General features: G+C 40.5%; 1 long non-coding RNA gene across 1 annotated transcript; it reads left to right on the forward strand.

Annotated features, from left to right (window-relative positions):
• The first annotated feature begins 2,402 nt into the window (after window positions 1-2,402).
• Window positions 2,403-11,331, forward strand: LOC125893331 (uncharacterized). Its single transcript, XR_007449873.1, has 3 exons — window positions 2,403-2,420; window positions 3,362-3,442; window positions 9,765-11,331. It is a non-coding gene; the product is annotated as an uncharacterized LOC125893331 (long non-coding RNA).
• Window positions 11,332-23,957: the final 12,626 nt, after the last annotated feature.

Consider the following 23,957-nt stretch of genomic DNA (forward strand, 5'->3'; position numbering starts at 1 on the left):
GAATCAATATTGGTTTTCCCATATTTTTCAAATCTAGCTGTTGTCAACCAAGTCAGAGCATACATATGAGGAGAGCTGAGAAGGCACACATGTGACATTTCCCCCAACCTCAGTCTCATGATAATTCATTGTTTGATACCCTAGAGGCATTCATCAACACAATCCAAGCCAAATAAGGCGGAAATGCTGCCTTGAAATTATTGTTTAAATATAGCCAGCTGCTGAGACTGGCGAGCTGTGCAAGAAGCATTCTGTGCTTCAACAAGCATCCCTTGCTGAGAAAAAGCATTTATGCTTGACTTCACCAAATCTTGCACCAGCACACAATCATTACTTTTGGATTTATTGAGTCTCTGCATGCAGGTGTAAAAACAAAGGAAACAACCACAGTGACATTGATCAGGTATCTCAACAAGCTGCCCGCTCATCATCTCACCTGCGCTCTGTGTCCCGTAAGGCACACTTTGTTCTGAAGTAAATGGTTTGGTTTAGGCACAAAGAACCAGCCTCGTTACGGGTTTATTATTGTGCTGAGCCATCCCAACTCAATAAGACAAGTGTTAAAGAAGAAAGTGCTCTGTATTGACAATACAGGTGCAAAAATACCAGTCAACATTCAGCCCACTATTCTGTGCTCAGTGTTTTTACCTACAACTTATTGCATGGGATCCTGAGTGGCTGCTTTTATGTTCCCCAAAACACCCTTTAAAGAGTCCAAATACTGTTATTTATTGCTGTTGGCATACAGTTAAAAGCAGTCACAGCTTGAGTTACAACTTGATAGCAGGGGTGAAAATTATGGAAGATCACTGTGCAGAACAGGATACCAGCTAGACAGCAACAAGTGTCCTACACATAGAAATAGAATGAGAGTAGAACAGACACTGAACTGTTTGCCGTCATTTGACCAGTACAAAAGGAAATGGTGAATACACTCAGTGGGGCTGTAAAGTGTGACACACTCCCTAGTTTGAGAACCCTGACTTGGCCTATTCTTACACCTGTTTTCCTTATTAAATGGAAAACACAAACATACCCCAATCAAAGTTTCTTGCTTTTTGTTTTTGAGAGGGAGCTACAGCTTCAGTTTAGGCCACATGTTTCAACTAACATGCATAATGATGATAAAATAAACAGGGAAATAACAGTTATGGTAACATTTAAACAGTTATGGATCACTTACTTGAAAACGTACTACTCCACTGCTCAGCTGCAAAACCTCACCTCTGTGAATTCACGACTTGCCTTAAGTTGGCTTGTTTAAAAGGAAATATGTATGGTAGTTAACCCACTGCATCGGTTGCAATGGCAACGGTACACATAAAAATGGCCGGTTCTGACTATCCTGCTGTCCTGATTTGAACAGGAATGTACATTCTACTCTCCTTCTATTCTATGGTCCTAGCTAAAACAACCCTACACAAACTAGTAATACTTTAACTAAGAAAATAATCTTTTTGGCTGTTGTCATTTAAGCCATCATCACTGATACATTTTAGTTAGTAAATCTATCATTAGTTTTCACCCTGAACAAGTTTAACCACAAGCCTTTTCTGACAGAGTGCTTGGAGGTATTTCCATGTACACACATTTCACTGTAAAACTGCCTCTCAATTTTTCAGTGTCCATAAATATGTTATGATATATATGCACAAAGAAATGTTAGTTACTTCACCACGCTTCTCATTTGCAGACTAGAAACAGATGCTCCTTGACATTTAAAGAAAAATAAATAAATAATAAAAAATATTTATATTCATATTACACAATACACATATGTATACAGACCATAGAGCTGAAGTAAAGTGCAGTTAGAGCTCCAACACTGTAATTTACATTAAGAGAGCTCAAGACTGGGGTTGCAAAGTGCTGGAAAATTTGGGGATATTTTCCAAAGGAAGCTCAAGGCAGGGAATTTTAAAAAATTTAGCACAATACAAAAAACCCTTTTAATACTGATCATTTTGGGGGGAAGTACATATAAAAAGCAACACTGGGTCTTATGGCATGTTTTGGTTAAAAGTATGACCAAGACTTGTAACCGTGAACTGCAATTGGCAGCGCACAATTCAAATAAATAAAAAATCGGCCAACATCCCTTTAAATAATCAACCCTCTGCTTGCACAGTGCACATGCCCATCACATGTGGGCCCACGCTACAGGAGGGCCAGGATAAAACCATAGTAACCATATTTTTATTGTGAAGAACAAACACTAGTCCTCTACCAATACCAAACATTTTTTTAAATTCTTATTTTGGATAAATGAATCAGATCCAATCAGTCTGGAAATTTATGTTACATATTGTTACTTTTGCTCTTTGTTGGGATACTGATCCACACTCCAGAGCAGAAGGTGGCAGTACTGCACCAATAAGCTGGATGTCAACCGCTGTAAAACAAGAAGAAACATCACAAAGGTAAGTAGCTTGATCTGAGGTACTGTTTCAATAATGTGTGTTACATTGCAGGTGTAAAGAGCAACTGATGTCAGCACACATAGGCTACACATGAGAAGACAACTCAAGTTCACAAACCAAAAATTAAAAGCTGATTTTTCAGTGAGAGGTGGAGAAAAGCCGCTGGTGGGGAGTGAAGTGACTGCCTAGTTTTTGATGACCGTAGTCAGTCAATAATTTGTTCCAGCTGTCAGCAACACACTTGGGCCCAGCACAACACAAAAGGTAGTTACACACAGAAGTGTGATTTCAAAATGGTGGCTGGCAAAATGGTAATTGGTAAATGGACCTGCATTTGTATAGCGCCCATCTAGTCATTCGACCACTCAAAGCGCCATTTACACGACGAGTCACATTCACCCATTCACTAGTGGCTGAGGCTACTATACAAGGTGCCACCTGGTACTCAATTTTTTACACACTCAAATACCAATGGAAGCATCATCGGGAGCAGTTTGGGGTTCAGTATCTTGCTTAAGGATACTTGCAGACATGCAGACTGGAGGAGCCGGGGATCGGTCTGCTGATCTTCCGATTGGTGGAGGACCTGCTCTACCTCACAGCTCAAGTGTTAATTATTCTTTAATGGTCATGTCTGTGCTTACACCAATTCAAAATGTCTGTAGTGATAAGGGCCCATTATCTTAACAGTGACAAATGTAGTCTAGGATACAGGCCAAGACATTAAAATAATCAATAAATAAATGGACCAGTAAGGCTTTACCTCTTTATGATTGACCTAAGAATCAGTTAAGGAGAACTGATCAATGGCTTTTTTATTCAGTCACTTGTTTAAAACATCAGCCTACATTAAAAATAATACAAAGCAGCGTTAAATAATGGATGGTGCACAAACATTTATTCATATTTTTGTATGTGTTTTTGTTGTTGTTTTTTTTCAGGACACCGTGGGAAATCAGATTCAGATATTCAAAAAGCAGTGCAATTAGTGGGGAAACTTTCTTCTGCTACATGATTCACAGGTCAGTGATTTTTAAAAGGCACACTAACACAGCACATCATGAGAGCCAATCCACCCTACATGACCCGCATCCATATGGGTTAATCAAACACCAGAACCCAACCTGCAAACCGGAGCTGAAAGCTTCTGGGAATGACCATCACTAATGACAACCTACTTGCTGTTGGTTATGATGTAACCTGTGTAATTTACAGTCACTATCACAATATGAAAAACCTTAACAATTTAAGTAGTATGCTACAAACATAGGAAGACAGCAAACAGACTACTCAGCCATCTATTAACTGGTTACATCTTAAGTATGATCTTGTGTGAACAGCTGATGTCATTTGTCTACATGATGTAACAGAAGTGCATATTTAATGGATTGAGTGTGTAAAGAGAGACGTTTGCTTGCTGTAGGGACATGGTGTTAGGCCTTCATATTCTCAGAGGGAAATATTTTACCTATATCTGACATTATGACTGGAGAGATAATGAATGTCGGATTCAACAGATTTTGCTTGTCAAAAACTGGATAACAGAAACCCTGAGCGCAGCAGCACTGATGATGAAGCTGCTTGCTGTATATGTTTGAGACAGAGAAGGGAAAAGAAGGTGAAAGGTGGACTACTGCACAATGTTTCTTAAAGTTATTAAGAAACCACACTGGTGGCTCTGTGATACTTGATGCCTTCCAGTGAGAGATGAGAGACATGGTTGTCAGGAAGCAAAAACATTTTTACTTCAGGGGATGCTCTGGTGTAATTTACAAAGTGGTTGAGAAGTGTCGGGAAGTCTCCTGCATCCACCCTGACCAACTGCATAAACCAGTGTGGTCTGAGTCCATCACAAACAAATTGGTTGTGGTTAGTCTTGCAAGGAAACACAAAGTGTGGTGGTATGCTGTTGAGTGTTGACCTCTAATGCCAAGGTGATGAATCTCTTTCTTTCTGCAGATGTGGTTGCTTCAACCTGCTTCCTTCGTTGGCTGGCAATTATTTGGTCAGGCACTTGGACAGTGACTGTGCTGGTCTCATCTACATTCCACACATCTGTTGCTTGGTGGCAGTGGCAGTTCAGTACTTTAGACAGGTTTTAAAAGAAGTTTGCCACATTTGTGGGATTGAAGCTTATCACCCTTGAAAGGCTGCTGGCCTGAGGATGACAAAAGGAAAGATGAGGACTCCGCTCTAGGAAGCCTAATTTACCTTACCAAGCAAAAATGAAAAGAACAAGAGCACCATGCTGAATCTACCCTGCGAAACTTGATGGGGGTTAATGTTGTCATTATGTTCGACAGTCTCCAGGAGGGGATGGAGTCTCTGCAGGAAATAAACATATCACAGTCTGCAGACACTGAAAGCCCCATCAAGACGATCTTGCTGGATGATGTCTTTTGGGGGAGAGTGGTATGCAGCCTGAAGCTACTGAAACCAATTGCAGTTGCAATTTGGTAGATTGAGGCAGATGATGCTATGCTGTCTGATGTCCAGAGTCTGTTTGTTAATGTAAGAGAGGAAATTTACACAGCCCTGCTGCTCAAAGCAGAGGAGACTGTTGAAGAGTCCATCAAAATGCATGAAGACTTCCGTGTGAAGCCTCGACATACCACAGTGTACACTGTGGACCTGAAACACGGCTTCCCACACGTTAATTTATTTGTGACATTGGAATTGCATATCTGTGCATATGCGTCCAAGCGCATCTCCTACCAAATTGCATCCCAGCAGCAGAAGAAGATGGTGGGGATATTTTCTTCCCTCTTGGGAATGAATTAGCAGTGTGGAAATGTTTCAGTTTTTTTTAGAAAAGATGGGTCAAAGCCCAGGCTATACAAACAATGCCATTAGAAGATAAAATACTCTTGACCGCCAGGGTAGGCCTTTCAGTGTTGTCGAAAACGAGCTACTGCATACTCCGGAGACAAAATATGCAGTACAGTCAAGTTAAAGATGCGGTTAAAGCTGAGTTATTGAACGCAGCATGAGGCGCTATCCCTACAGATGGATGGACATCATGTACAACAGAAGCCTATGTAACTGTGACCTGTCATCATATTGACACCCACTGGCAGTTGAAAAATTATGTTCTGCAGATATGTATTGTCAACGATGCACACACAGGAGCAAATCTGTTTTGAAAGAAGCATGTGAGCAGTGGAATATATGTGACAGAAAGTCTGCACTTGGGACCGATAACACCTGCAACATGTCCGTAGCTGTAGTAGAGGCTAATCTATCATCAAGCATTAGATGCTTCGGCCATACCATAAACTTGGCCACCCAAAATAAAAACTACTATGTTCTGGTGCAGGATGTCTTCTGGGCAGAGTGAGATTGGTCGTGTCATTTTTCCACTGCAGTGCAGTAGTGACCACAGCAGTGAAAGAGAAGCAGACGTTGATTGGACTTTCAGAACACAAACTGAAGCAAGATGTGATCACATGCTGTAACAGTTTGTTTGAAATGTTGGAGTGGTTTTCAGAGCAACAATCTACAATGTGTGCCTCAGTCCAGGACAGAAAACCAAGAAAAGGCACGAATGGCATGAATACACTCAACAAAAGTGAGCTTAAGACTCAAGCCTAAGTGAACACTGTAGCTTAAGACTTGGCAAAGCTACTGTGACCAGTGAAAAGTGTGACCACCATCATGTGTGAGGAAGATCAGCCCACTGTATCTGCTAAATTGTTGGAGAATTTTAGGATGCCAGAGGATGACATGGTCAGGGAGCTTGCGTAGTGATATGGGGATGTACAGCAGGTCCATCATGGAGCATCTGCCTTAGATGCAAAGTTCAAGAGGCTGCCATTTATAAGTAATAATTTCCGGGGTCCCATACGTGAGGCTGCAGAACTGTGGGACATAATTTTTGTCTTGTATTTATGAATTCTTTATATTTTCTATTTTGTTTCCATGGAAACATTGCACCTGGAATACTCAGTTATTTTTATTTTATTTTATTTTTTTGTGGATCAGTTGTTGGCGTTATTTCCTAAAGCAATAAGTGCACCAGTGTCCCCTTTTACCAGTTGAGTGGCTGAAAGTCAGAGACCTCAGTGGGTTATGGGCTGACAGTTATCCCTTCACTTATTTCCCTTTGAGTGTGATCACCATTTGGGACTTTAGAGTTTAGTTTTTGTCTATGACTACAAAAAACTATGATCTATGTTTGATCTATGATCACAAAAACTTAAAAAATATATTTTTATATATTTTCCTTGTTTTTCTTTTTTCCCCCTGTATTGTCTCATTTGTTTTCTTTATGGTACTTCAAGACTATTCAACGTTTCTTGAACAAAAGTGAAATACTTTAGCCTACATTTTGTTTGGAAGTAGAAGAGACAATCAGAGCTATAACAGACAATACACAAACCAGCTGCATCGATGACCAACTTTCTCTATATGATTGATTGATTGATTGATTGATTATTTTTATTTACGTGTCATGCACAAAGTGCCCAACCCTCATGGGTTTATAAGACACCAAAAAGAAAGTACAGCTGCATATTTTAACATTTAAATATCTGCATAGTGTGAGCTTGAGTGACACATTTTAAATTTAAAACATTTTAATGGTTTTGAGAAATGATCATGCTGTGTAACGGACAATGGATGGAATTACTTCAAAGCAACTTCAGCTAAGGGCACTCTCCTGGTTGATTTCTGAATATCTTTATGGATACTTTCTTTAATAGTGCAGTTTCTTTAAACTTTTCTTCAGTCTTCTGATGTGAGAACCATTCTGTACGCCAAAGTAGAGGAAAAAAGTTTTTAGTTTAAAACCCAACACACAAAAGAAAAACAAGAGAAAAGAGACTAGTTGGTGCAGTAACAGTTACGCTCCTGCAGAATTTGTTTGTGGTTTAAAGGCACATCAATCTTGCGGATCATCAATCTGAAAAACAGCTCTGAGACAAAAGCTGCGAACACTGATGGAGCACCAAGTGAGGCATGAAAAATCCTAACAGAAGAGGGGAAAATAAGACCATGCAGGCTAATGTTTCCATCACCTCAGCCAATCACATTGTGAACAGAAAGAGAAAGACCGTGGCATGAAAGAAGCCATGTAATCACAGCTTGTTGCTCAGACGCCCCGGGAAATCTCTCACAGGGGTGCAGCCTTTATGAAACATGTCAGTGGTCGATAAAGCCGGAGGGCAGGTGGCTGAAAACAATTTGTGTCGGATGAGCTAGTCACTTATAAGGTTGGCTGTGTGGAGAGGATTACCGCAGGAGTGTCATTTATGCAACGCTGTTACACAAATCTGTGAAATTAGCAGTGAAATACAGCTACTGTGTCCAAATATTACGCCCCTCAACCATAAAGTGGATGATGTGACAGTGGTGCAAATTACAAGCTGGGACCTTTCATCATTTTTTCATGTACTTTTGTCAGTGTCATTGAGAGAAGTCTTCTCTGTTTAATGAACAGTGTAGCACTGCTACTTTAGAGGAAAACTGCAATGTTATTTTACATGTTGCAAATTTTTTGTTTTCCCTTTCACTTTAAACTAATTTTTACATGCGTGTCAACATAAGAGATATTTTCCAATCAGTTGTGCCTGAGGTCAGGTCTGATATTCAATCAAGAAAACCCATGTGAGACTGTGAAGAGTTTCAATAATAGCAGTAAAGCATTTTAGCTTCTCTCATTTCTCCATTTTCCTCTTTGGAGTAAAACTTTAAATCAATAACCTTCTCTGCAGTTACATTGGGACCCGGTTTAATCTTCTACAATGTATTCGAGCCATTCGAGCCAGCAAACAAAAGCTGTACCTATTTTTACAATGCATTGTTTAAAACAAATATCCCAGTGATAACCCTACTTAGATGACATGTTATCATAATGAATGGAAGTACCTAGGCTCTGCTTGACTACTGTCCATCCATCCATCCATCCATCCAGGCTGAGCAAAGTACTCAAGACGTCCCTCTCCCCAGCAACGCTTTCCAGCTCCTCCTGGGGGTTCCCGAGGTATTCTCAGGCCACTGAGATATATAATCTCTCCAGTATGTTCTGGGTCTGCCCCAGGGCCTCCTACCAGTTGAACGTGCCTGGACCAACTCTAACAAAAGTTGCCCAGGAGGCATCCGGATCAGATGCCCGAACCATCTCAACTGGCCCATTTCGACACTTGGGAGCAGCAGCTCTACTTTGCACTCCCTCCAGATGTCTGAGCTCCTCACCTGATCTCTAAGGCTGAGCCCAGCGACCCTACAGAGCAAACTCTTTTCAGCTTCTTGCATTCACAATCTCATTCTTTTGGTCACTATCCAAAGCTAATGACCATTGTCAGGTATTGGATGACTTGTAATTCCAAAGTTTTGCCTTCTTGCTCAGCTCCCTCTTCACCACAATGGTCTGAAGGAGCACCCACATCACTGCTGACACTGCTCCAAATTACCTGTCCATCTCACACTCCATTTAACCCTTACTTGTGAACTAGATTAGAAGATGCTTGAACTCCTTTGCTTGGGTCTTGACTACTGTAATACACTTTTGTCTGGCTTACCTAAATCACCTATTAGCAAACTATAACTTTCAAAACAATTACTGCTGCTAGGACCTTAGACAAGGCTAGAAAAATTGATCCCATTACTCCTGTCTTTATTTTGTTGCATTATTTCCCTGTACATGCTAGATCTGACTTCAAGATTCTACTTTTGATCGACAAAATATTACAACTTGCACCATCCTACTTATAACCCAGTCACACCTGCTAGGACTCGACAATCCCAAAATGCCAATGTCCTGACTATTCCAGAAATAAAAAGAACATCAGTAGGTGGTTGGGCCTACTCTTACCAAGCACCACTTCTTTGGAAACGTCCTCCTACCCAAAGTTGAGAGGTTAACTCAGTCAGCATATTTAAAACTCAACTCAAAACACATCTCTTCGCATCAGACTTCAGCCTTATTTAGTCTGTCAGAATTACTAAAATACAGTCATCTGAATTACTCTCAGTCTATGTATATTTAGCTAATGTTGCTCATTACTGTTTTACTGTATGTATACTATATATGTCAAATATTCGGTTTGTAATGCTCTGTATGTAGTTTATCCCACATACACATTTTTGTGTTAGGGTTTCGGCTTTGCCTCTTTCTTGTGTTTCCTGTTAACCCTTTGTAGGGTCTCATGTTTATTTTCAGTCCGTCTCTGTGTGTTTGCTGGGCATGGCCTCCTGGTTCCCTCCTACTGCCAGTCTTCCTGAACACAGCTGCTGAACCTGCACAACAATCAAGCCTCTGCAGTACAAAACCCCAGCTCAGACATCCGGACTCTGCTAGATTTTGTACTTTTTGGACCTCAATTCACATTCTTTTCTGTGTCTCAGGTTCACCACACCAGCTTCAACAATAACCAGCCATGTCCAGCCTCGTTCTCGTCTTCTGCCTCCGGATTTGGACTGCTCTGCCTTCAGCCCCACGGCCTGCTTTGCTTTGCCATTCCAAGCCCACCTCAGCCATCATTTCACTCAAGCCTTCAGCCCCCATCTTCAAACTACAATGAACTGCCATTAACTATTCCCAGTTTCCTGGTTGTGTTTGTATTTGGGTCCTAAGTTAAACTGTTGTTCTATTGTTGCTCACTACTGTTTTTAATATTTGTTCAGCCCTTTGTGATATTGGGCTATAATAAACTTTGACCTCACTGGAGTACTTCAATAGGGAATGCAGACAATAAGCTAAAATTGTGTTGCATTTTATCCACTAACACAGAAAATCACTTTTAGGCAACTGGAACCTTTTTGTTTAAACCAAATTGATCTTCTAACCAAAGGTGAGCACATGACAGGGCAATGTAATTAATTCACCAAAAAGGCAAAGATATTGCAGTTTACAGTTTAGGCATGTCGTCATTTCATCCAGACCATTTCAAATAAGTGAAAATTCCTCAGATATCAACAGGGTATTTATACACTAGCAAGGAGATTCAGAGTGCTGTAAAAGCAATGAAAGGAGCAGTAATCAAGACAGTAAGCTGGATCTGTGTCAGTTGTACTGTTTTGTAACAGTGCTTTCTTTCTCTAACAGGAGCTACTTCAGCACAAGGAGGGACTGTGTGTTTTCTCAGCTGGTGCTGTAGATTCTGTCCCTCACATGTGAAAAGTGTCATATGGATGTGTATTGAGCTTCGGGTCATTTAGCTCCTATCTGCAAGGATGCTCTTACGTTGTACAGCTCAAACACCACAGACCTGTTACCTATGTACATTATGATTTGTGGGTATTTTCTTGTGACGGCAGTGTTTATTAGTTGCATGTTGTCAGTGAGTGGCATGGAGAGTTTCCATCCTCTTGTAGGTATGAAGAAACTAAGGAGAGTGTTAATTATAGAAGAGAACTTGTTATACAAGCAATCAATATTAACACCATTCAACAATAGTACAGGCACTGTTATAAATGAGACAGAATAATCACACAAGCTTAAAAGCATCATCAAGACGTCATCATAAAATTCAATATTTGCACATTTGCTGAATTAGTATCTTGATTCCAAGTAAAATGTAGATAAGAAACACAAAAATGAGACAGCTGTAACAGAAGAGAGTTGTGTACATTGCCTATTGACTTGATAGGAGCAGTGTCAGGTGTGTGTGTGTACATGGCAGCACATTTTATTTCCAGCTCACATATTGCTGACAGTGTGAGCAGCTAGGAGCCTGGCTGACCTTGGCCCTGTCTTTCTGCTTTTGACGGATGAAGGGAAGCTAGCTGTCCCTTTTAGCAACCAGTTTACCACTGCTCATTTCAGGAATATAAATGACCATTTCTCGAACTTTTTAATTATATCCCTGAGACTCGATTCCTGACAGTATTTGTGAATATGGTTATTAACTTTTGATGGATGACATGGCTTGAGGACTACTTTTTGCTAAACAAAGAGGATCCAGTCTAATTTCTTTCTGAATTTTCCAATTATTCTAAGGGTTAATCGATCTCCTTTTCAAAGCACTTTCCTGTATTCAGGAGCTACTGGTGGATGACAGATGACCCTCAGACGTTTACCAAATTCAAGCCAAATATCCACTCCTGATCAGATCTCTGCCAACATCCCTCTGTAGCTCATCCTCTTTCCGGAAGAGGGGAGGGTTTGCCATAAATATATTGTCTTGAGCTCCTTATGTCTTTCTAAATTAAAAGGTGGGTCTAAAGAAAATACTCTCTATGCAGGTGAGGACCTTGCTCTTCTTCCTCACCCCAATATTTTCTGGACAGCTCAAAGTATGACCTGGCACACTGACAACGTCCATCATACTGAACAATGTGACTGTCTGTAAGCATCCATCTAACGAATCAAGGTCAAAACATCTTGTACTCTTCATTATAACAATAAATTGTTAGTTGTTGGCCACTTCATTGGTTCCTTGTTTGTTTTTATTAGAAGTGTAGTCGTTTAAGGCAACATATCCTCATACAACAGTTCATATGATATCTTACAAAAATGCACCCATAACAGTTGATATGATATCTAATGAATTAGTGCCCTGCACGTGATGTTATGTAGTTAGTTAAGTAATGTGGGTTAGGTTTAGGCAAGTAAAGTTATGTAGTTACAGTGGTGGACAAAGTACATAACTCTATTACTCAAAGAGTCAAAGTATGAATATTCCTTGTCAAATATTTCTCTGGTACAAGTTAAAGTTGCTGAGTCATATTATCACTTTAGTTAGAGTAATGGAGTACTTGCTTTTATAAAAGTAATTAGTAATATTAATCTGGAATCGAGCAAATGTTTACATACCTCAACATGCTTTCTGCGGTTTGATGGCCAATTCCGTAGGCTGTGATGACATTTGTGCGCAGTCTACAGAGCAAGCATTTAAAACAATACAAATCATTCTTCATCTCAGAAACTTTATATATGGACCTGAGGTATGGCCATGGGTGATCTGTCTGTCTGTCATTGGTTCGACAGCCCATTGGTTCGACATCCCATTAGTCCGACTGTCCGCGGTGCTGAACGGCTCGCGGTGGGCGTATGGTGCGCTGCGACCGGCTTGAGGCAGAGCAGCGCACCATACGGCTTATGTGTTTGTCACTTTCTTTTTCATTTTAACCCACACCATGATCTTTTCCTGACCCTAACCAAGTGGTTTTTGTGCCTAAACTTAACCAGACCTTAACCACAGGGCATCATGATGATTTCGGAACGGACTTCGGAACAATGGGTTTAATATGGTCGAACCAATGGGATGTCGAACCAATGGGCAGTTTCTGTTTTATGTCCTTTGACCCATCCACCACCCCGTGCTACTGCCTTAGACACACTACTTACTTATATACTCCCATCAGCACATTGGTCAGATAACCGCAACCTTCCCAAATACTTCAACGCAAATTACTGGCTCATGATTACATGGGATATACACCGATCAGCCAAAACATTAAAACCACTGACAGATGAAGTGAATAACTTTGATTTTTTTGTTCCAATGCTTTGTTCTGCTGGGAAACCTTTGGTTCTGGCATTCATGTGGATACCACTTGACACTCAAACACCGTTGCAGACCAAGTATCCCCCCTCATGGCAACAGTACTCAGTACACTGCAAACATCGCTCAGGAATGGCCCAAGGAATATGACAAAGACCTCAAAGTGTCAATCTGACCTCCAAATTCCCCAGATCCCAATCTGAATAAGCATCTGTGGCACATGCCATTAACCCACCTCACAACCCACTGGACTAAGTGGATCTGCCGCCAACGCACTGGAGCCAGACGCCGCAGGACACTCCCAGAGATCCTGTGTCCATGCCTCGACAGGTCAGAGCCAAGTCTCATCCGAGGAGGCCCCACCTTGGATTAGGGGTACATCTGGGGTACCGGCACATCACAAGAATCCTCAAACAGATTGGGACCTGGGAAATTTAGAAGCCAGGTCAACACCCTGAGCTTTTTGTCACGCTCCACAGGCCATTTCTAAACAGTTTTTGTAGTGTGGCATAGTGCTTTTTTCTGCTGGGGGGCCACTGCCCCTGGGGAGAACTGTTGCCATGAGGGGTGATACTTGGTCTGCAACGGTGTTTGAGTGTCAGGTGGTATCCACATGAATGCCAGAACCAAAGGTTTCCCAGCAGAACAATGCACTGGAATGAAATAATCAAAGTTATCCACTTCACCTGTCAGTGGTTTTAATGTTTTGGCTGATCAGTGTATACGACTTCCAGTACATTACGTTGTTGTGTCTTTTTCCAGCCAGTTGAAAATCTCCAAATTTTTCAGAAAGGCACTGGTATTGTTATTGCTGTACCTTTTCAGACAACCAGTCAGATGGAGCGGGATTTGTTACTGTGGTAACCAAAAAAATGGACAAGCCTTTTGTAGCTGTGTCTGTCACTGCCGAGCTATATCATATATATATATATATATATATATATATATATATACACATACATACATATATATACATATATATGTGTAGAGAGAGAGAGAGAGAGAGAGAGAGAGAGAGATAAAATGGTTACTAGTTGTCTTGTTGAATATCTTAATTACTTAATCAAAGTAACATAGCAACTTATTAGATTAGATTACTTTTTAATTACTTTTCAGGCAAATGTTTTAGACTGGGCAATAAAGCTGAAAAGTATTTGGTAATAGGCTTTGTTAAAATATTAAAAATTAATTCCTCTGGTAATTTATGTCCAAGATGAAATATTCTGTCGACCAGATGACCCAAGACTGGTGCAGCGAGGATGACAAACAGGAGGACACAAGTCAACTGCTGTGTCCTTGTTCCTGCCAAAACCCCACCCCACTCTGTTTCTGCACCACCTACAACGATACCTGCTAAACCTGTTGTACACAGAGGAGAGTCATTGGCCAGCCCAGCTCCTCCAGGGAAGCTGTACTGCGAGCAAAACATGGTGGTGAGGAGGAACATTTTCTGTTCAGTTTGGCACAGTCTCTTAAAAGACTGGATAATAGTAAAAAAGCCCCAAAAAGTAGTTTTAATAAAACCATTTTATTTTAACCAGGTTATGGAGCAATTCAATGCATCACACCATTCTGCACTCTGGTGCATGGCCCCAAGAGAGTCTGCTGGGCTTTGAATCCAGATTTGCTTTTTGGCCCAAAAAGACATTTTCTTATAGACGTAACGTCACAACCCCTGCATAATGATTTGTTACAGTATTGTGATTTGATTCATTCAGTCCGATAAAATTTCACAGTCTAGGAGAGTGACACAAGTAAATTATTTTATTCCCATTCCAGTTAGTGGACGCCTCAATCGGAAGTTGGCTGGCTTTATGCACTACTGAGCAACTTTAATAAGAAAGAACAGGGCCCTGCCTTGAACATTGTATCAAGGTCTTTTTAAACATCCATAGCTGGTGCCCCAACACATGCAGCTGGTGCCGTTTTTTTGCCCCTGCCCCTCAGATAGCCAGAGTCCTCCACTAATTTGAAGGCTCACCATCACAAACAGAGCAAGCTTCATACAGAAGCACCAAGCTGATAAAAAAGAGAAGGAAGCAGGTGAGCCAAGAAGAGCCTCTTCCATTTAGAGGACCAATAATAGCTAGATGAACATTACCTTGGTCAGACCTTTATGCAGTCTCCCTCTATTAGATTCAAGGCCAAATACTAGGTTCAATAAACCCTTGTGCATGCTGACATAACATCTGACAACACTACCCAAGGACACGTAGGAAAGGCTACACTTGTAGTGTGCTGATTCACTTCCTGGACGTTATTAGAACTCAGTCTTGGCTGAGGTTATTTGGCAAGTATGTGGAACAAAAGGACATCTTATTTTCAGGGTTTTTTAATTTCTTTTTATTTCTTAGGGGTTCTTCTTTCTACGGCAGCCTATTTGAGTCATTGTAGGAAGAACAAAACAAACAAACCAACAAAAAATAAAACAAAAAAGACACAGAGCCAGGGTAGAGGAGTAATAGATTTCAAGAAAAATAGTAGAATTTCAGACTCTGTGGTGTAAATCATAAATTTTAAGAAAAACTCTGAGACTTAGGCGGTAAATTTACAAGAGAAAATGTACATATTTTTGAGAAAAAAAAATTGATCTGTGATTTTATAAAGTCATACATTTGCAGAAGAAAAAGAACTATGACTTGCCCTCGCTCACAGCGAGCAAAACTGGGACCCAGAAGTGTTGATGTTCAAACACAAGGTTTGCAACTAGCAACAAGGAGAACCAAGTTGAGTTAGCACCCCAACGTATCACTCTGCAAGGACACAGCAAAGACTGCTCCTGGAACCACAGCTCTTTCCAGCCTTCATCTGCAGACTGACAAAAGCAGCCACCACAAAACAGCTCTTGCCCCCATCCATTCAAGGATTGGTAACGTAACAACTGGGCATAGCATTATTACAGTTGTACAGGCAAAGCAGGACTGTTTAACTTTGTGAATTAATGTTGTTCACTGAGTTATTGTTGTGATTGTTTGCAGTTAGGTCATTGGTTAGTTGGCTTTGCCAAAACTAAGTAATGTTAGTTTGCTAATGCTGTTCACAGACAGAGTCTGAGTCTTGCATGCAACTAAACATCCTCTGCACTAATCCAGGCCCCATTACAACACATATCACATTGACATAAACTCATTTACAAATAGGCTTTCAACAGAGTTACACCCCAAAGAGGCAACTCAAAGTTCCCCCTTCTTTTTCTTTGTCTTTATCCTGACTACACCGTCAGGCAAAACCTCCCCCGATCTGAAGCCAGCCTCGATTTGGCCATCTTATAGTTCTCTGTTGTCAGCCATTTTGTTTGTCGGCCCTTTGTTTCACACACCGCCTTTCTCTCACTCTCTCACTCTCTTTCTCTCTCTCTCTCTCACACACACACACACACACACACACACACATACACACCACACACACATATAGAAACACACACATATACACACCTATGCTTGTTAGAAATTGTGTGTTTTGATGCTTTGCTTCCTTTAGGAATAAATATATTTGGAATCATACCTGCTGTCAGTTTAATATTGCACAAGAATGAATAAATAGTCAACCTCTGCTATGTCAAGAACTCTGGAATTCTTCAGGCTTTACTATTAATTTTGGTTATGGTTATTAATTTATATAATCAAAATTCCAAACTGATAGTTTAATAAACTTTATGAGTTTGACATCATTAACTGGCTATCATTTTTCCCTTCTTGGGAATGGTGCCCCACGAGGTGATTTAATGTAAATTTAGACACATTATTTAACATAATTAATAATTATTATTATTATTAATTATTTCCCTTAGACATTTTTATTCTTCAATTGGAGATTTGTTATGAGGTCAGACCCATATTTTGGCATTTCCTGCAAATGGTGCAGCCGTTTGACACATAGTTTTGTTGTAAATTCACAAATGGCCCCCTTACAATCGCTATTTCCAACATTTTGGTGTCCCCATGTGAGACCTAGATGATTCCCGACGCTGAATACAGTTTCTATTATGTAATATCACAAAAGTAAATAATAATAATAACAAAGGACTCTTTGTAGGCATTTTATTCTCAGTGGTGCAGAGTACGCTTTATAACTGCATTTCAACACTTTATTTTAGGAAATACAACTTTAAAGTAAAAGGAAAATGAAACGGTTAAAATTAATTACATGTAAGAAACCCATATTGTAAAAATGGATGGGAGGCCATTAGGGGACCACAGACCCATGATCTTAGTAATTGCTGACTGTGGTATGTTGACTGGCAATAATTTTCCCATAAAGTGCATTTGAGTATCACTCATAACAATAGAGTGCTCCAGGAGTGAGTCCTAAAACCTGGAAGCACTCTGTAGGGAGATGATCCTAGTGGATGGTGGTGATAGTGTAGGACTTTGACAGGGGCCTTTAAGGTTCATGTGGCTACACTTTGTTAGGGGAGAAATCACAGTTTTTGTTAAACACATCCTGTATCTTACTACAATTACAGGTTCTCCCACACATTTATTTATTTGTGGTGGCCCACCAACATGATCTTGATTTTCTACCTTTGGAGATGGACTGCTCATCAGGAATGCTGTTGGAGTATATACTTTGGCCTCTAGTTTCGCAGACCGGGCGAGGTGGAGGTGCAGCACAACTTTGCCAACTGGGTGTGGCCAGGCGGATTTTGTAAGTTTGGCACACCGTGCGCTTCCTACCTGCGCAAGTCGGAAAGAGGGAGGAGAGAAGGCGTGGAGTGGGTTTTACACACATCACACCAATCAAATGAGCCCCTCTCCTCGCCCTTAAATGCGCCGCGCGAAGGCGTAATGAGAGTTTACTCAATTCGCCATGGCAGAAGAGAGCAGCAGCATCACATGGCCAAACTTCTCCCAGGAGAAAACTGATGTTTTGGTCCAGGAGGTCCCAGCTCGCAGTGTCCGAATATACGGAACTGCAAGCAGACCTCCACGGGCTGATGATGCAAAGGTAGCCTGGGAGGAGGTCACCACAATTGTAAAGCAATGTTGCGTTTCTCTCGAGCGCGCGCTCTCTCTTTCTTTCTCGTAGTCTCACTCTGTTTCTTTTCTTTTGACTTTTCTAAGATGACAGATGCTGAATATATACTCCCTGTCTGATGCTGTGGCTGTTTGTGGTTGGCTGAGAGGGATGTGAACTCATTAACTTTGTTAATCAAATCAGGTTGGGTTTCCATTACGCGTGCCAAACGGTGTCAATCCCCTTTGATCTGACATCAGATGTGACGGGACAGTCGATATAGAGATACATTTATGTGCTGATTGCAGATAGTTGCATTGAATAGTGTTTTTTTGGGTATTTATTGCATCGTTAATGTGCCTGATATTCTGGAAACCTGCCTGTGAGGTTTTGGTGACGTGTGCGCACTGTCCGCTGGTCAGCCAAACTTCGGCTTACACCGGCTGTGCTCCGCCTGCGCTGACAGTAGACCTGGTCTCAGCTGGCGAGCTTTTAGCGCACCTTTGGTGAAGCCTTTTGGCACGAAACTGTCACTGCGCCAAGCTGGATCTGTCGACACCTCCCCCTGCTGCGCCACCACACCCATCTCAGCGCACCTCGGTCTGCCAAACTACCAAACTGAGCTGCTCAAAACTAGCTCTGCGTGGGGTTCGCCACCCTGTGCCACGTCGGGATACTAGAGCTCTTTAAGTTATTCATTGCACCACAATCTCGGAGCACAGAGCGACACTGGGCACAGACTGAGCTGCAGAACGTCAGGCTCAGTGAAAGTGAAACATACCTGTTCCTTGCACTGGATCATCTGCCTCTGCAGCAACTGCTGCTTTCATCCATTAAATTTGGTCTGATCAGCTCTGATCAGATGGATTGATCAATTATCAGTCCTGCCAATCAAACTTCACAAACTGGTGCTGTAGAAAAATAAACTCATGAAGTGCCCACATGCACTGCGTTCTCTAACCCATTAAAACCTCCAGATTTAGAGGAAAGACAGAATAATACCAGAATGATACAAAGGGACCCACCTAGCATCAAGTACCAGCATCAAGTGTTGACTTTTTAAATAACATACAACCAAGACAACAATCAGTAGTAATAGTAGATTAAGGTTAATACAATCTTATGGTATAGGGGAAGAACTACGACTATTATGCCATTTAGACTACTAATAATCAGTGTTGGGCAGTAACTTCTTACTAGTAACTAGTAGCACGTTACAGTAATAAAATGACTTCTTCCAGTAATGAGTAGTGTAACTAGTTACTAATATTAATAATATAATAATAATAATAATAATAATAATAATATTACAGTTACCCCAAAACCAAACAACTCGTTACAACGTTACTTTTGTTATCACATCACTACTGTCTTGAAATACAACAGTCACATCAGCGGACTCATTTTCATAATCGTTGCACTGCGCAGGCACGTCACAAAGCAGCAAGCTAGTTTGAAAGATGGAAACGCTTACCTTAGCGGCTGGAGATGACTCATACACTATTGCTGCAGGCAGTTGTATTAAAACTTTTTCCGGCTTTTTCCGGCTACTATGACTGACAGCATGACAACATAAAGCTTCAGAAAATACACCCCACCAAAGGTGAGCCCTCGTTGGCCACGGATGTCAGCCATAGCCTTACGTTAGTTAGACAGCTACAACTGGATTGTAAACGTGGACAGCTACAGGCTACAAGGTAGTAATGAAGCTTGTGGCTGGATATGTGGTGGGTGAAATGTTGCTCCACCAGTGACTCTCCATCTTTCAGGAAGAGCCTTGGGACAATACCAGTCACAGACAACTGAGGACTCTAGGTAAGACAAAAAAAAATCAATTGCACACTATCTAACGTTATCTACACTTAACCGGCTATTACCCTGATTTTCACAGAAACACACTTCTGAATTTTGGGGAGATACGCAACTACCAATTTTATGGGATGTAATGGAAAAGTGATATGACGAGTAGTGTAACAAAGTTGTAAGGAGGGCAGGGAGTAATAAGTAAAGTAATATTATCACTTTTAAAAAGAGTAACACATAATGAGTAATATATTACATTTTTAGAGTAATGAGCTCAACACTGCTAATAATAGCATGTATAACTGTGTGTTTAGACAGACAGCTAAGCAAATTTTCGCCCTGTGTTATCTACAAGTACTTGAACTCTGGACCGTTTGTGCAGTCTGTGTATTTGCCACAAACAGCCCATAAATAGACTGTTAACTGTAAGCTAGATAGTATCTGATGCACTTATTATGTGTATGGGAGTTTATCTGTGTGTGTGTTTGTGTTCAGCTCAGACTGAGTGAACTAAGAAATCACCACAAACTCCGGTTCTTCCTGTTATTTTCCTCTAGTCTGTCTCCTCTATACTATAATCTCTGCATGTTAAGCAGATTGATAAAGCCCCAGGATGCTTGCAAGGACACATGTTTATGTCAATTTGTGCCCCCTGTCTCATCGCATCTTTCCATTAATTTTGTTTTCCTTTAACATAATAAGAACTGATTCCTTTGACCCCAACTAGCAAAATCAGTGGTCCTTCTAATTCATAAACGCCTATCGTCAAAATCTGATATTCTATCCCAAAAGTTAAAAAACTACTCTACTTAACTTTTCAGTTTGCAAAATGTTTTTGTTCATTCTGACCTTTCAATCCTGTCACTCTGACCTCCATCTGCTACAAACAGAACGATTTATTATATTACACTACTTTCACAAGGCTGTATCAAAACTCTTACAAGTGTATAGGACACCAAAAATAACACTTATCTGTCAGAATGACTTTCCCGCAGAAAAACAAACATTTTGTCTCAGGAATCTCCTCTGGCCTGCAGGTTGGTTATTTCTTTATCAAAAAGGTCAGAGAGTGGAGCCAGGCTCAGGTCTGAACATGCTGAATCCCTTCCATTACAGACTAAACCTGACAGAATACCTCAGGGTACCCTCCATCCATAACCTGAATTGACAGATAATTGCAAGGATGTGTGGGAGTCAGGCCGGTGGCATCTCATCTGCAGTAAAACAAACAGTAGTAACAAACTTGTTTGTCCGCATCACCTGAAATCAGTTTATTAGCTCTTTAGCTTAAGGAGCTTCCGTACAGCTCTCACAGGCCAGCTCTGTAAGTTTCTGTCCCTGGAATTTTCTTGTCATTGTATGTGAAGTATATATGTTTGCATAAGCTTGACCTAGTTTTGTGTTATCACAGCAGTCCTCCTGAAGAGAAATTACACAGCAGACAGATAAAAGTTAATGTAAAGAAAACAAACTCTGGGCCTTGCGTAAGACCAAACTTATTAAACACTAAGATGAGATTTATTTTTGACCTTCACTGTAACTTTGGGTGAATCCAGGCCAGAAAGTCCTCTAGTCAACATTTCCCACGTGACCTTTGACTGAAACTATTTCAATAATTGATTGCACATTCTATTCAGAAAATGTCAGTTCAGGCTTTTTGCCTTGACTAAGATCGATTAGCTTTTAAAACTGAAGTGTTGGCACACTGTAGGCTGTAGAGGGATTCCCTGCTTCCACAGAAAGGTTTTCTTAGTTTACAGTGATAGTGGAAATAAAATGAAACTGTGGTTGATTTGTGAGCCTTGTTCCAGATAACCCACCTCAGTTGGCCAGCAGCTTCTGAAACTGCCATAGTTAGCATTTTAGTCGAGAAGAGAACTGTCCCTTCTAACTGGCTTTGCTCATTAATCATCAAGTGTTTGTGTTCATGCATATGCTGATAAAACATACTGCATAATGTCTGCCTGGCAACATCAGAATTATGAGTTTGGCTGCTCCAGCTCACAACAAGTAATAATTATCAGGGATTTTTTTTATGTTACGCTGGACTTAAATACCCAGAATTTATTACGTAAGGGGACATCATTAAACTGAAAAGTCCTATTTAAAGCTGCATTAGTCAGTATTTTAATATAAGCATGGCAAACGTGTTAGTATGACCTGACTCCCTCAGTTTCCCTCAGTTCTGCGGTGCATTTAAGTGTCTTTCAGGTCATTGTTTTTGCAACGTATCCTCATACAACAGTTCATATGATATCTTATGAAAATGCACATTTAACGGTTGGTATGATATGTAATGCATTAGTGCCCCATGAATGACATTGTCACTTTATGTACTGAACTAAAAGTTACATACTTATGTGAAGTTACGTAAGCTAGATTTAAGCAAATAAAATAACATAGGTAAGGTTAAGTAAAAGAAACACAATTGGGCGTTGTAAAGTTATCCAGGTTAGGTTTAGACAAGTAGAGATACGTAGGTTAGGTTTAGGGAAAGTGTTGTAGTAAACTGTCCCCAACCCGGGCCAGGAAAACAGTCTGGTCAACAGTCAGTCAATGTTGACATTTTATCAAAATTACCATTGTCAAAACCACTGGCGTCTGAAAAATAAACGGGCAGGATCTACTGTGAGTTTATTGCACTCTCAAAAACCAGCCCAACAATATACCCCAGCCAAGTTTTGAAGCTCTGACTATAATTTTCTGATAGTCTAAAATATACCCAAGAAAACTCCTATTTGGCAAAGTTTTGTCCAAGTCTCCACTAAAAACGTATCAGCATGAATTGCTATCTAATGGGGTCACACCTGCACTGCGTGATGTGGAAATGTACTTTCCATTCTCCTGGTGCCATAGCTATCTACTGTCCACTGCTAGTCTGCAGGTGTGCATGCCGTGGCTGTCCACTCTAGGGAATATTAAGAGTTTCTCCTCTCTCCTTTACAACGGTAACTTCGGGCCTGCACTGAACTTTTTTTTTTTTTTTTTTTTTTTAAACCAGTAGTTCTGGACCTTTTCTAAATGATATATTTAAGTTAATGGCATAAGTTTTTCTAAGTTCTTTATTCTATTCTTTGTTTAATTCACACAATATGGAAAATACTACATTTGATTAAATCTTTGACTTAACACAGAATTAGATGTCTATAGTGGTTAAACAGCTGTACTCTTCCTAATAACCTTACTCATTAATGTCATTCAGGTTAAAAAAAAAACAAAAACAAAACACAACACAATAAAACAGAACAAAACAAACATGGTGACAATGTACCTTAAAATAACTCAAAGTTCACTTGGTTTCACATGGTCCTGAATCCCAGTCTCCTGGGTAAAAGTTCTGTGTTTTGTGACCCACCCACCACTCACACTGGCTTTCAGGGTTTATACTACTTCTTTACTGCGCATTGGTCACATGATTGTAGCCTTCCTGATTACGTGGGTTTTACAAGAATTACTGACTCGTGATTCCTTTTATCTATAAATACCTGAAAATAAGAATCTTTGTGTTTTTGTTACCTTACCTTAACCAAACACTGGCTCTACATAGGGCCATTTGTGTTTTTGCCCAGCCACTGTAGTTCTCCTCCATGCTTAGCACATGGGAGCATGGGAGAAGTTTTAGCTCTGGAACTTCACTCCTAGATGCCACTAAATCCTACACACTGCACATTTAAGATGTTTTATTATATGAACATTCCTTATACCAGTTACACTGAGCCTGATTTAATTGGATGCAACCTCAGTTCCAGACAAAGTGCTTAATTAACAGAAACACCAGAACAGCACTGGCCCAAACTGCCTGAGGCAGCTTTGATAACTTATGTATAGTAGCTTATTAAACAAATGGCTGCCAGTCAATGGCTATTGAGCTAGACAGTAAGGGCTTTGATTGTCAAATATCTTGCCTGAGGGGCTGAGTGTACCCTCTGATGGCACCATCTGAGCTTCTTCGCACATACATTTTATTTGCATTTCCACAAAATTGGGCAGTACACAAAGACAGCAACTAGCTTCAGACATCTTTTGTGGGGTAGGAGGGAAACAGTCTTCTGAGGTTAGTCTTCCTCTGGATGCAGAACTGGCTCACAGTGTATCTTAAGTGTACTCTTCACTTCCTGTCAGTAAGCATGCCCAGACTTTCACATGGGAAAATAGGGTTTGAAATGATATCTCAATTAGTGTGGGAAGGGATGTGCTCTTCTTTATTTGATGATAAAATGGGAGGATTTTTATATAAAATCTTAGTCATAGAGCAACCTTATCAGTAGAAAGGCCTGTCTAATCATTTTGTAAAAAGCAGACATAACATCTAACACAGTTACATCTATTATAC

The sequence above is a fragment of the Epinephelus fuscoguttatus genome, linkage group LG8 (assembly GCF_011397635.1).
Source record: "Epinephelus fuscoguttatus linkage group LG8, E.fuscoguttatus.final_Chr_v1".
Lineage (NCBI taxonomy): Eukaryota > Metazoa > Chordata > Actinopteri > Perciformes > Serranidae > Epinephelus > Epinephelus fuscoguttatus.